Raw genomic sequence first — 12,051 nt, 5'->3', positions numbered from 1 at the left:
AGTTCATATAGTCAAGGGCCGGCCAAATAGCTCAGAGGACTAAACCCCTGCTTAGGCAGATGCAGGGGCTGGGGGCTTGATCCCCGGGGTGCTGCTGCACTGGTCCCACCCCTGGGGTGCGCTGAGACAGCGATTGAGACTGGGAGTGGTGGCGCGCGCCTGTAATCTCAGTACTTGGGAGGCTGGAAACAGGAAGATCACTACAAGTCCGATCTATGTAGTCAAATCCTGTAGACCCTGTACCAAATACATTTTTTTTAAAGTTCATATAGTCACTCAGTAAACCCAGCACAGTGAGTGTGTGCCAGGACCCGTGCTAGGACTAGAGATGTGGTGGTGGAGGTGTCTGCCATGGTTCTGCGCCTGGGAGCTTCTGCTGTCCTGCGGAGACAGACGTAAAAGTGGCAGAGATGATAGTACAACCCCCGTGTCGTCGTGCGGGACACTGAGGCTGGCACGGGGACTGATGAAGCTGTCTCCACAGTTTCCGGTGCTGAGCACTGAGCAAAGGCCAGGCACTGTGGTACGGGCTTTCCCTCCACCACAAGGGTGGTGTCGTCTTCACGGACAGGGGCGCTCAGGAAATTCAGAGCCTTTGGGCTTTCTCCGCCAGCAAGTGGATCCCCTGAAGTTCCGGGGTGCTGGCTTAGATACCCTCCTCTCCAGGGGGCTGGGCCATAACCTTGCCTACAGAGTGCCCTCTTGATCGTGGTGCTCAGGATCGCTGCTTCCTGTGGGAAGGGCACAGTGCATCCCCATAAACCTGGCAGCCAGGGTCCCTGAGACCTCGGAAGTCCTGAGCTGCGGGGTTCCCAACCCAGGGTACGTTTGCCTCCTGGCCCTTTTTAGTTCTTTGAGACCAGGTCTCACTAAAATTCAGGTTGCCCATACTCAGCTCAAGTTGGGATCATCCTGCCTCAGACTCTCAGAGTGCTGGGATTAGGGGTGCGTGCAAGGTGCCAGCTGTGTCTCGCATCTCAATCGCTGTGTAAATAAGTTCATCGTGTGGGCATGGAGTGCATCCTACACACCGCACACCCCTCTAGACACTTTGTGTCCCTTGAGCCTCTGCCACCGCACTGAGAGCCAGGATCGTCCTGCACATTTCAGAGACATACAGACGGAAGCATAGAGATGCCCTGTGTGAGGGCACCCAGCCAGGAAGTGCTGCGACCTGGACTCGAACCCGGCCGGCTGCTTCTGTGGTTCACACCCTAAGGAGCGGCACCTGATGGCCTCCGAGCTTGGTAATCACTGATGTCCTTTATCCCCTTGTTGGGAGGTGCAAGGCTCACTTCAAATTTTACATGAAGGAAATAAATTCTTACCGGTAGAAGAGACTTAGTTTTCAGACCTGCTGTTCTTTCAGGCTCCTTTGCCCCCCCTGTCCTCCAGATTGGCCAGGCGGGAGGTCTTGGCTCCAGAGCTCTCTCTGCTGCCCCCCTGCCAGAGAGTGACATGGACTCTGAAGAGCACCCAGTATCACCCCAGAGTTCCTCTCTCGATTCCTTTTTGGCTGCTTATGATCTGGGTATTTGTCATGGGTGTTTCCAGCTTTTTCTTTCTGGACCTCGGAGTGGCTGCTGGCCTTGGAAATTTCACCTACATTCCGTGTGGCGCACACATCTCAAAAGACCGGTTGCTGCACACCCAGAGCTCTGGCCAGTGGGTGGGATGCTCTGAGCTTGTGGCCCACAGGCCCCAGCTCCCCGAAACCTCAAATCCAGGAACCAGGTAGTCCCAGGGATTGCAGCATTTTCACCCTCTGTCTCAGGTAGCAGAAGACACTTTGATTGGCAAAGCCAGAGGTAGGAGAGTTGAAGGAAGTTCTTAAATCAGACTCCCTGAGCCCAATCATGTGAATACATAATCTCCGGCGTGTGCCAAGGCACACAATACATCACCATCCATAACCGTAATATGGCGTCACACATCACCCAGTCATAATAAATGGCACATCATCTGCTCATGATATTTTATCATACACTATCAGGGCATCTGCTCACAACATCATATATTATGTGATCGACACCCGGCATTTCTTCTTAGAAGGAGCATCTTCAGAGATATTTGGCTAAAAAGAAAAAGTGCCACTGGCTTTTGTTAGAAGGAGAGGAGTTTCCCACAGTTCCTAGAGGCTGGGCTGGCCCCAACGCAACACAGCCCGGAGCGTCTTGTCCAAGGTACAAGGTGTCAGCTACCTGGGAAGGACAGACAGCTGGTGCTCTAAGCCGGCTAGGAATGCAGTGTCTTAGGCCCTGCCCTGGACCCACTGAATTTGGGTAAGATTTCCGGGTGGTCTGCAACCATATTAAAGTTTAAGAAGTTCTTGCCGTCTAGTTGGGATCAGCGACACACACACACACACACACACACACACACACACACACACACACACACAGCCACTGGAGGCTGAGGCAGGAGATTGGAGAGTTTGAGCCCGGCATGGGCAGCCTAGCGACTTAATGAGACCCTCTCGCAAGATAAAAAGGGCTAAGGATGCAGCACATTGGCAGAGCACCCCAAGGTGTTCCCTGCAGTGGCGAACGTGCTCGGTGACACGTAACGTGCACGCGGCTGGGCCCCCAGGACCTAGCTGGAGGCTCCCCGCAGCCCAGGCCATGGAGTCTCCGGCACCCGTCTTCTTCTAGCCCTGCGCGTGGCGCCTCCGCTGACAGCAGCCTGGCCAGGGGCACCATGGACCTTGAGAACATCAAGCAGGTCAGTACTCGAAAAGCTGCATTTTAATTCTACTTCACATTCCCGCATCTCATAGAGACTGGCCGGGAGATGGAATTGCCTAAGTTAAAAAAATACGTCCTACCCTTGTATTTTGATTTCTCAGTTTCTAATCTTGTCTCTAAAACATCCACGTGTAAAACCTCAAGAATTTCCTGCTGGAAATTAGAACCGCAGAGAAATGCTTTAAAGCGGAAATGGCAGCTAAGCGGCTGCCAGCGCAGCCCTTGGGGCGGGAGGCTGCGCGGCCCTCCCTGCAGGGGGCGGCCGGGTCAGCAGCGGCTGCGGTCTCCCCATCTCTCGAGGCCATTGACATCGCCTCCTTATTCAAAAGTGGCTCCAGACATGCCAAAGATCTCCCTGGAGTCAAACTGCGCCTGGTCCAGGATCCCCGCCCCACCTTAACACTCCAGGCCGCATCGCATGAAGCACAGCCATCCTGGGTCCTCCTCCGCGACTCTCCACGCATCAGCAGCGGTGGGGCAGCCCGGCAGTTGCCTCTCACCGCCTTCCCAGGCCAGCCCACGTGTGCCCTGCGTGAACTGCGAGTGAGCGTGCGCGCGTGTGTGCAAGGAGTACATAAGCGTGATTGCGGTAATTCTTTTATCTTCCTCTCCCACCCTGGGCATTATGAACATTCATCAAAATAATTGACGCGGATGAAATTAGCACTTCCTGCTATGTTGGGCAGATAAACTTTGCTGAATATTGATTTCACACAAAGAAAATGACATGTGCTTGGGCCTAACCCTTTATCTGGCCGGGCCAGGGAATGAGGCAGGAGGGGGACAGGGCTGGTCGCAGCCGGTGCAGACGCGGCCATGAGAATTCCTTTTATCTCTTCCTCCACAAGAAGACAAGAGAAGATAAGGAGCTGGGGTGGGGGGAGCCAGCAGCCCCGGGCACTGGGGAGCTCCACCGAAGGCAAGGCAAGGCGTCGGACAGGGATGGGGTGGCCCTGGGGGACGGAGGGGACGCTGATGAATGCAGAAGAGGGAGGAGGGGCACAATTAGAGAGGAGAATGGTGCTGGGGCTAGGGCTGGGAGAACAGCCGGCCTGGAGCCCTGCTCCAAGTCCTGTGCTGCACACAGGAGGAGCAACCACCGGGCTTCTTCCCCGGATGTGGACATCTCAGTGCTAAAATCAGACAGCCTCCTACAGATGCAGCTGGTCAGCTACTGGGTGACATGGGACAACTGGTCCTCAGTTTTCCCCTCTGTCTACCTGAGGTTATGGAGACCCACCTCTCCGGCCTGGGTGCTGAAGGTGGGGATTACCTAGAGCTGGGACCAGGGACAACCTGGGCTGAGGCCATGTTCCTCCAGCAGCCCTTCCTGGCCATCACAGCCCACAGAGATCTCTGTACCCCATGAAGGCTCTGCCTGGCCCTGTCTTCTACAATGAGTCACACAGTAGGCAGCAGAAGCAATCCTGGCCTTCTTCCTTCTGGGCTTGGACAGGAGGAGCACCCGGCCCATCGCCCCACACTGGGCAGGTCTCTGGGATGCCCGAAGAAGCAGGAAATAATTTCCTTTCCCACCCGTCCCAAGCTCACTTTGCTGAGGGTCAACTGTGTGCCAAGTTGGACTGGCAGCCCCTGACAAACATCAGGGCTTCTTTTCCTTCCTCCTCTTCTTCTTCCTCCTCCTCTTCCTCTTCCTCTCACTCCTCCTCTGACCAGGCTGGGCTCAAACTTGCCATCCTCCACCCTTCACTTGATGACCCACAGCATAGGGTCCTGATTCTCACACTGGTAAACACATGCCACACGCAGGTCCTAAGCTATGCACCTTGAGGCAACCTTGCAAGGCAGGTCTGCTGCCACCTGCTCACAGGACGTCCATTAGGAGTAGCAGTGACCCCACCAGGAGACTGAGCCCAAAGCTGCCTGCTTCCTTTATGGGGTGAGGTGACAAGGCGTTCAGCTAAGGGACCTGGGCTCAGGGGCCACTGGAGATCCTGCAGGGAGGGAGGGAGGGAGGAGGAAGAAAAGGAGGAGGAGAAGTGGGGCAGGGGAGAAGGTGGGCCCCCCCCCCGACTGTGCAGTGGGAACCCACCACCCACAACAGGACCTGAGCTAGGACAAGGTTGTGCCCCTCCAGGTGACCTCAACCCAAGAGGCTTCTTCGTGCCTCGAAAGCCAGGAGCTCCTGGCTCCCTTCTGAGTCACCCTTCAAGGTCAGCCTGAGTCCTGGTCGTGCCCATGCACCTCCAATGCCATGTCTGCCAGTGAGCAGGGACCCGAGGATCCTTCCTCACTACCCCTCTCCTCTCCAGTGACACTGGACAGGTCAACATGGTGTTGAGGGTGATGCCAGCAAGGATGGCTGCCACTCTGCAAGCTCCGCCCAGCCGCAGCAGCACCTTACCCGGGCCTGGGGTGCAGCACACCAGCAGGGCACTTGCGGATGTGGGCCCTGGATCCATCCCTGACAAGCGTGCCTGCTCCCGAGTAAGGCAGGCAGTGTCAAGCTCATTGCTCGGATGAGGAAACTGAGTCTCAGAGAGCAGGAGTGGCCTGCGCCAGGGGCACACAGAGTGGCCGGGCTGGGACCTGTGCCAGGCTAGCCGGGCCCTGCAGCCCTCACAGTGGCCCTGCCCTGGGGCCCCTTAGTGCATCCATCATGACCAGGAGGGTCCAACTGGCCTGGGCTGAAGTCCAACTCTCGCCGTATCCCAGGTGACCAGCAGGAAGTCCTGTGTCTCTGAGCATTTTTTTCCTCCCATGCGCCAAGGGGCCCCATCCCTGCCTCCCTGAGTAGCCAGAGGGGACTCTCCAGCCACATAGTCAGGGACACAGAGGGCAGGGATGGGTTGTCAGGGGACGTTCCAGGTCCCCACATGGACTGCAGGGAGGGGTTTGATACATTAGACCCAAGGCCACTCTGGTCCAGCGGAGTCTTGACCTTGACCTTTCACCCGGTCAGCTTCACCAGGTCAGAGAGAAGCCAGGGTTGAGACGCCACGTTTGCCCAGCTGCCTGCCCCCTTCTCCTTGGGCTGGCAAGGCTGGTGGTGGTTCCCCCGCCCCCAGCTATTCCCTACGCAATGCCCAAGCCTCGAGTCCCAACGGGGGGCCGTGGGGCTACGGCTAATTGCAAATCATTTCTCAGGGCTCCCCGCTGCTCGGCTAAATTCACTGGAACTAATGTGTCCCGAAACAAATTTCACAGAAGAGCCAGGGCAATTACATGATGTTTAGTTCCCCTCCCCCCCGCCCATCCCTCCCCAGGCTCCAGGCCAGGGCAGAGCCCAGGCAGGCTGGGGGCGGAGAGGACAAGGCTGGGTGTCTTTGGGGACCAGAATATTCTTCCTCCCCAGCCCCAAAGCTCTGACCCTCCTCAGTGTCCTCCTGTACCCAAATCTCATCCCTGCTACCATGGTTCCCAATGGCCACTGCCAACGTCCCCATTGCCGAACCCAGGAGATGTCCCCTGAGTCCTAAGAAAAGCAAGCACTGAGCCCGAAGCTAGACAGACTTGGTATGGAGCCCCAGTGCCAGCACCTATGGGCTGCTTGCTTTTAGGGGAGTCTCTTACGCTCTGAGACAGTTGCCTAATCCCTGAAATGAGGGTAGCTCTACCTGACCAGGAGCAACCATGTGACCCTCAGAGCAGAGGACCTACCCCAAATCTTATGTGGGCCTGGCACACAGCCCTTCCGTAAACAACAAGCCCTGGGCACCTACTTCAGGGCTTCGGACAATTGGAGGGCAAAGTCACAGCCCCAGTGGCAGCCAGGCCCAGTCCCGGCCCTCCAAGAGCTGCCCCTCCTCCCTCATCCTGGGCCTCGTCTCTCCAGATGGCCGCATCAGAACAGCTGTCCCTTCCTGGTGGCCCCTCCATGCTTCCCACGAGCTGCTCTCAGAGCTTTTATTCTGCTTTGCAGCTCTGCTTTCTTGGCTGGCTAAAGTCACTCCTAGAACCTTGGGGCCAAGATGGGACCATCTGTCCCTCACGGCACACGAGGTAGGCAGGCTTGGTCGTCACGTCACAGGGCTGGCTGGGTGTCCACTCCAGGGCAGCAGGCAACCTGCGAGCGGTTGAGCAGCACAGTGTCTGCATGACTGGACTCAGCACACTGAAGGTGACAAGGGCTGGCAATCCAGGACCCTGGGGGGGGGGGCACACGCCTGTGATCCCAGCTGCTGGGGAGCCGAGGCAGAAGGATGGTAACTTAGCCTGAGCAACTTAGTGACTTAGCAAGACCGTGCCTCAAAAATAAAACGTGGAAAAGACTGCAAAATCTTAAAGGGCTGGGGATGTAACTCAGTTTGAAGACCCTGGATTCAGTCCTCCATCCTGCAAAACAAAACCAAAACCCACCTACAAAAGACAGAACAAGTAAATCAAAGCATTAACATTCTACAGCTAATTTTTCTAAAATGCCCATTGAGCTCCTGCTGTACCTCAGGCCCCCAACAAAGCACCCAGAAGCCAGCAATGGACAGGACAGAGCCACCCTGACCATGGGTGACACTTCTGCAGGAGGGCAGGTGCTGCATGGGCCTAGACAGGCGATAGCATCCAACAGTGCCAGGCATGAAGAGGTCAGCATGGATGGAGTGGGGGAGACGCATGAGTCAGGTAGCAAGCAGAGGGGAGGTGGTGACCCAGGCCAGGCTGCGCGGAGCCCTGAAAGGCATGTAGAGGATTTGGGCTTAGCTCTGAGAGCAGAGGAAGTCACAGGAGAGGTTGAAGTCTGGGAAACTGATGTAGGTTTTTAGAAGATTCCAGGGGCTGTGATGTGGTCACCCCTGATTTATCTTCTTCCCAAGCCCAGTGCCACTTTTCCCAGGAGCCCTGGGGGCACGGCCTCAACGATGCTGCCCTGGGCGTGTGCCCGGCGTTCCCATTCATTTTCTCACCTGCTGTGGTTTGTGTCTAGCTGTCCCCCCAAAGCCTCATGCATTCACGGGGTGGCTTCTAGAGTTTGTGATTAGTTCATGGTCCAAGGCTGGGATTATGGGTCTGAGTTCAACACCTGGCCTGGGGCAGGTAGCCTGGATGCCATATATGAAAGGGAGAGAGGCTTGCTGTCTGCCTCCGCCGCTGCTCCTGCCTTTTGGCTGCTGCTGCGTTGCTGTTCTCCACTGCCATGAACTGCCATGAACTGCTGCCCTCGGCCATGCGCCACTCTGCCTTGGAGCCAGCTGGGTATGGACTGAAACCTCCACTGTGAGCTGAATAAACCTTTCCTTCCCTAATTTTGGGTGTCGGGTACTTGATCCCAGCAATGGGAGAAAAGTCACTGAGACATCACCTAACCTTCATCGAGCAGATACAGCAGGTTCCGTTACCATTCCCATTTCACAGGTGAGGAAACTGAGGCTTAGGGAGGTGGAGCCACTTTTGCAGGGTCACATAGGCTGCAAGAGCCAGGATTCAAACACTGATGACCAAAGCTATGCTTGGACACCAAGGTTTACTGGAAGGAGGGAAGGAGAGAGGGAGGGAGGGAAGGAGATATCGGGATGAATCAGACTCCTTGGCCGGTCTGGTAGCTGCCTACGCCCGCCCTGCTGTCACAAGGTCCCTGGCCCTCTGTGGTGGCACCTCCCCCAGTGACCTCCTGCTCTCTCCCCTGCTGGGAAGGGGGCTGGGTCCCTTATCAGCCCCTGAATTCACCCGAGTAAGTTGTCTCCTGTGACCCTGCCTGCCCTTGGCTAAATGAATGCTGTGCCGCCCAGATAATTCCGAAGCCATAAAGATGATATTAAAAAGAAGTGGGGAGTCAGGCGGGTGCAGGAGGGATGGTGGGAGAGGAGGAGATTACAGGGATGGAGGCGGACCCGCAGGCCCGGCCTCCTTATCTGACCGGAGGCAGGCTGGCCAGGGGGCTTTCTCTCTCCAGGGGGCAGGGCTGCCTAGACCCCTCCCAGCAGCAGGAGGCCCAGGGAAGGACCCCCAGCAGGGTGCAGGGGCAGAGCCAGTGGGAGAGGATGAGTCTGGCGCTAGGGGGCTTGAGGACTGCCTTGCGCCAGGGAGAAGAGGTATCAGCACAGCCAGGGAAAGGGGCGTCCCAGGATGCTGGGGACAGTGTAGAAGGCCTTGGGCAACGTGACCTTTGTGAACGTGGACTCAGAGGAGATAGGGTGGCTCCTGGCTATGCCAGAAAGAGACAAGGTGAGCAGGAGAGGCCTCTCTAAACCATCACCTTCCGGGATGTCCACCGCCTCCCTTCTAATCCCTAAATGGGCCTGTGGCTTAAGGGCCCCGTTCTTCCCATTTTATAGATGGGCAAATTGAGGCTCCAGCTTAGAAGGTTACTTCTCACTGTCCTTCCCTGGCATGAACATAGGCAAAGAGTGAGGAACAAAGAGGCCCTGTGGAATGGCTCACAGGCTGGGGGACCCAGGTACTTCCTGCTGTCCTCAAATAAGAGCATGGTGGTCACACAGGTCCTCCTTAATGGCTGCAGCTGCAGAAGTGAAGAGTGGCTTCCCAAGGCTGTTTGTCATCCTGGATTGAGAAGTGGAAAAATACAAGTTGTGGGACAGCGGACCTGGATGTCCATCTCTGCAGGGGGGGCAGTGGTGGTGGCTCTGAGTGGCCACAGTGTCCCCAAGAATGAGTCCCTCATTCAGATAGACCAGCCTCTGCCTGACAACAGGGAACATGGTCAGGGACATCCACAGCCAATGTAAGCAAACACGTGCGCCCTGTCCCCCATACCATCCTGTGTATGCAGTGATCCCAGACACCCCGTGCCTCAGTTTCCCCAGGGGTAAAAGCCTTTCATTAGGAGTGGACAGGGCCCCAGCACATGGTTGGGAACACAGTGGGGACTTAATGTGTTCCCGAGTCTCTCAAGGCCTAAGCCAATGATGCAAGTGACACCAGAGGTAAACTGCTGGCCCTGGAGGAATGCTGTAGCCACCACCCTTGGGGAAGTGACAGTGGTCGAGGCTGGGGCTGGCCTGGACAAGAGGGAAGTGCACCTGTGACTGCTGCAGGTCCCTTGTAGGGAGGCCCCCATGAAGGCCAGCACACTTTCCCACAGAGATGTGTGCAGGCCAGGGGCCTGGAGACTGCTGATCATGCAGCACTCGGCCCGTCCTCCTCCTATACCCGGCAGCATGGGCGGCAAGTGAAACACTGTGAGTGTGTGTCTCACTGTGTGTGTGAGAGAGTGTTATGTGAGTGTATATGTGTGCTCAAGCATGTGCACCAATGTGTCAAAGACCAGCAGGCGCTCTAGCTAGAGATTTGGAGACAATCCAGTCCCGGCCCTGGACACTTCCGGTTATCCAATTCATACTGGGACACAAGGACGGGGCCACAGTGGCTTTTTCAGTTCCCAGGGTACCAGCCAGGTGGCTGGGGAGAATGGAGACAGTCCAAGGCTGTGGTCCCAAGCATCGAGTCTGAAGACAGGGAGAGATGGACTGAGACAGATAGAAAGAGAGGTAGGGAGACACCAGAGAGGATAAGCAAAGGACACAAAGCTGGAGAAAGAGACCAGAGATCGCAGGTCACAGGAGAAGGAGACAGAGAGGCAGAGACAGAAAGACAAAAGCAGATGCAGGCAGGAAGCCAATCAGAGCTTCCATGCAGAAAGATAGGCAGGGTGTGGCAGGGCCAATGTGGCAGGGCCCCTGAGAGCCACTGTGCACGGTGTGAACGCAAAGTCTGTGCCCAGCCCAGCTATGGTCTTGGAAGAGTTGGGGTGAGGGTGGAGCTGAGCAGCCAGGTTTAACCCCTGCTGCCCTCCCGACCTCAATCTGGAGCTGAGGGTGTCTTGGGGTCCGGGCCAAGCCCCCCACACTTACCTGCCTCATGGTCCAGGAAGCCGTGTCCTTCTCTGTGCCACCAGGGCTGGGTTCCCTGCCAGACTCCAAGCTGGCACTGGACAGTGGCATCTCCCAAAGGACAGGCAGAGGGAGCCTTTGGGTCCCTGCCAGGCTCAGTTCCAGGCTCCCCACAAGTCCAGGCCGAGACAACAAACTCTGGACAGACCATGAGGCCAGCTGTGTGGTGGCTGGCACTCTTTGTGTCCTCCCTGCATGCTGGGAGCACAGGGCAACCTCCTCGTCACCAGGCCCTCAGTCTGTGGGGCCTGGACGGTGCATGTGCACAGCGCTGAAACACCACGAGCCATGCAGAGCACAGGGACCCCCCTGAATCCTGTATCTTCTGCCATCTAAGTGCCCACAGGACATCTGAGCACTGAGCAGCGCTCAGCAGGACCACTGTCCTGCTCCCACTCACACGGGGCAGAGGCCGTCACGAACCCCCTTCCTTCCATCCTGGAAGCTCGGGGCTCAGAGCTCACAGGCTCAGCTCCGTCTGTCACCTTTCACCCACCCTTTTGCTGCCCTCAAGTCCCCGTGTCCTGGGAGGGAGATTTCTGTGGGTGACACATCCAGTCCGGGCCCCGTCCACCCTCAGCTCCTGCTGAGCATAGACTCTGACAAGCACTGTCCCTGCTTGGGGGGAGAGGCTGTCGGCAGAGGATGCTGAGGCCCAGAAGGCTCATTTGGAGGCTGTGGGGTCCTCTACCATGTGCATGGAAGCCCCGTGCCTCCTCCCAGAAAGCTGGTAGTTATGTCTGCACATGGAACATTTGCAGGGGTTCCAGGCTTCCCTAGAATTGAAATCATGTGAGGTCAAAAACCAGGCTGCAAATGCCAGAGCTCAGAATCCAATGCCTACCCCTCTTTGGGTCCCAACCACGAATGGAACCAGCTTTTGCCAGTTTCTCCCCAGGTCCAGAGAGGCTCTCCCCTCAACAGGAGCTGTGGGGAGGGCAGGCTGATGCCTCCTTGAAATTCATCCCCCTTTGTGTGTCCAGGCTTCTCAGCACCCCAAAGCCCAGGGCAGAACCTTCGCAGTGTAGGAGCCCAGCGCTTGCTACAGGCCTGGTAGAGACCAGTTTTGGCTCCACATCTAGCAGCTTCTAGTCCAGCCCCGAAATGTTGGGTGTTCAGAACCAAGGTTCTAGAAGCAATGCCCGAACCACACTAGGACTGGGAGATGGGTAGGAACTCTGTCTGCACCCCATCTGCGCTGCGTGCCGCTGCGGGCTTCTGTGGGATGAGGTTTGGGACACCTGGGGCAGGTGTCACTAGCAGCCTCCTGCACAACACCCGCACTCCGGCCCCCTCGTCTTTCTCACCCTGAGTTTACACCCATCCTTTTCCACCCGCCTATTTTAAGTTCTTTGAAGACACCTTTCCCAGGAGAAAGTCAAAGCCAGGTGTGGCATCCCTCTTTTCCAAGCAAGGATGGGGGACCAGAAAAGCCCTGAACTTGGGAAGAGACGAAGGGGCCGGGCACGGCCAGCGGAGCCTACACAACCTGTGCCGGCTGG

The sequence above is a fragment of the Octodon degus genome, unplaced genomic scaffold (assembly GCF_000260255.1).
Source record: "Octodon degus isolate 3935 unplaced genomic scaffold, OctDeg1.0 scaffold00076, whole genome shotgun sequence".
Lineage (NCBI taxonomy): Eukaryota > Metazoa > Chordata > Mammalia > Rodentia > Octodontidae > Octodon > Octodon degus.
Note: the sequence above shows the minus strand (reverse complement) of the source record.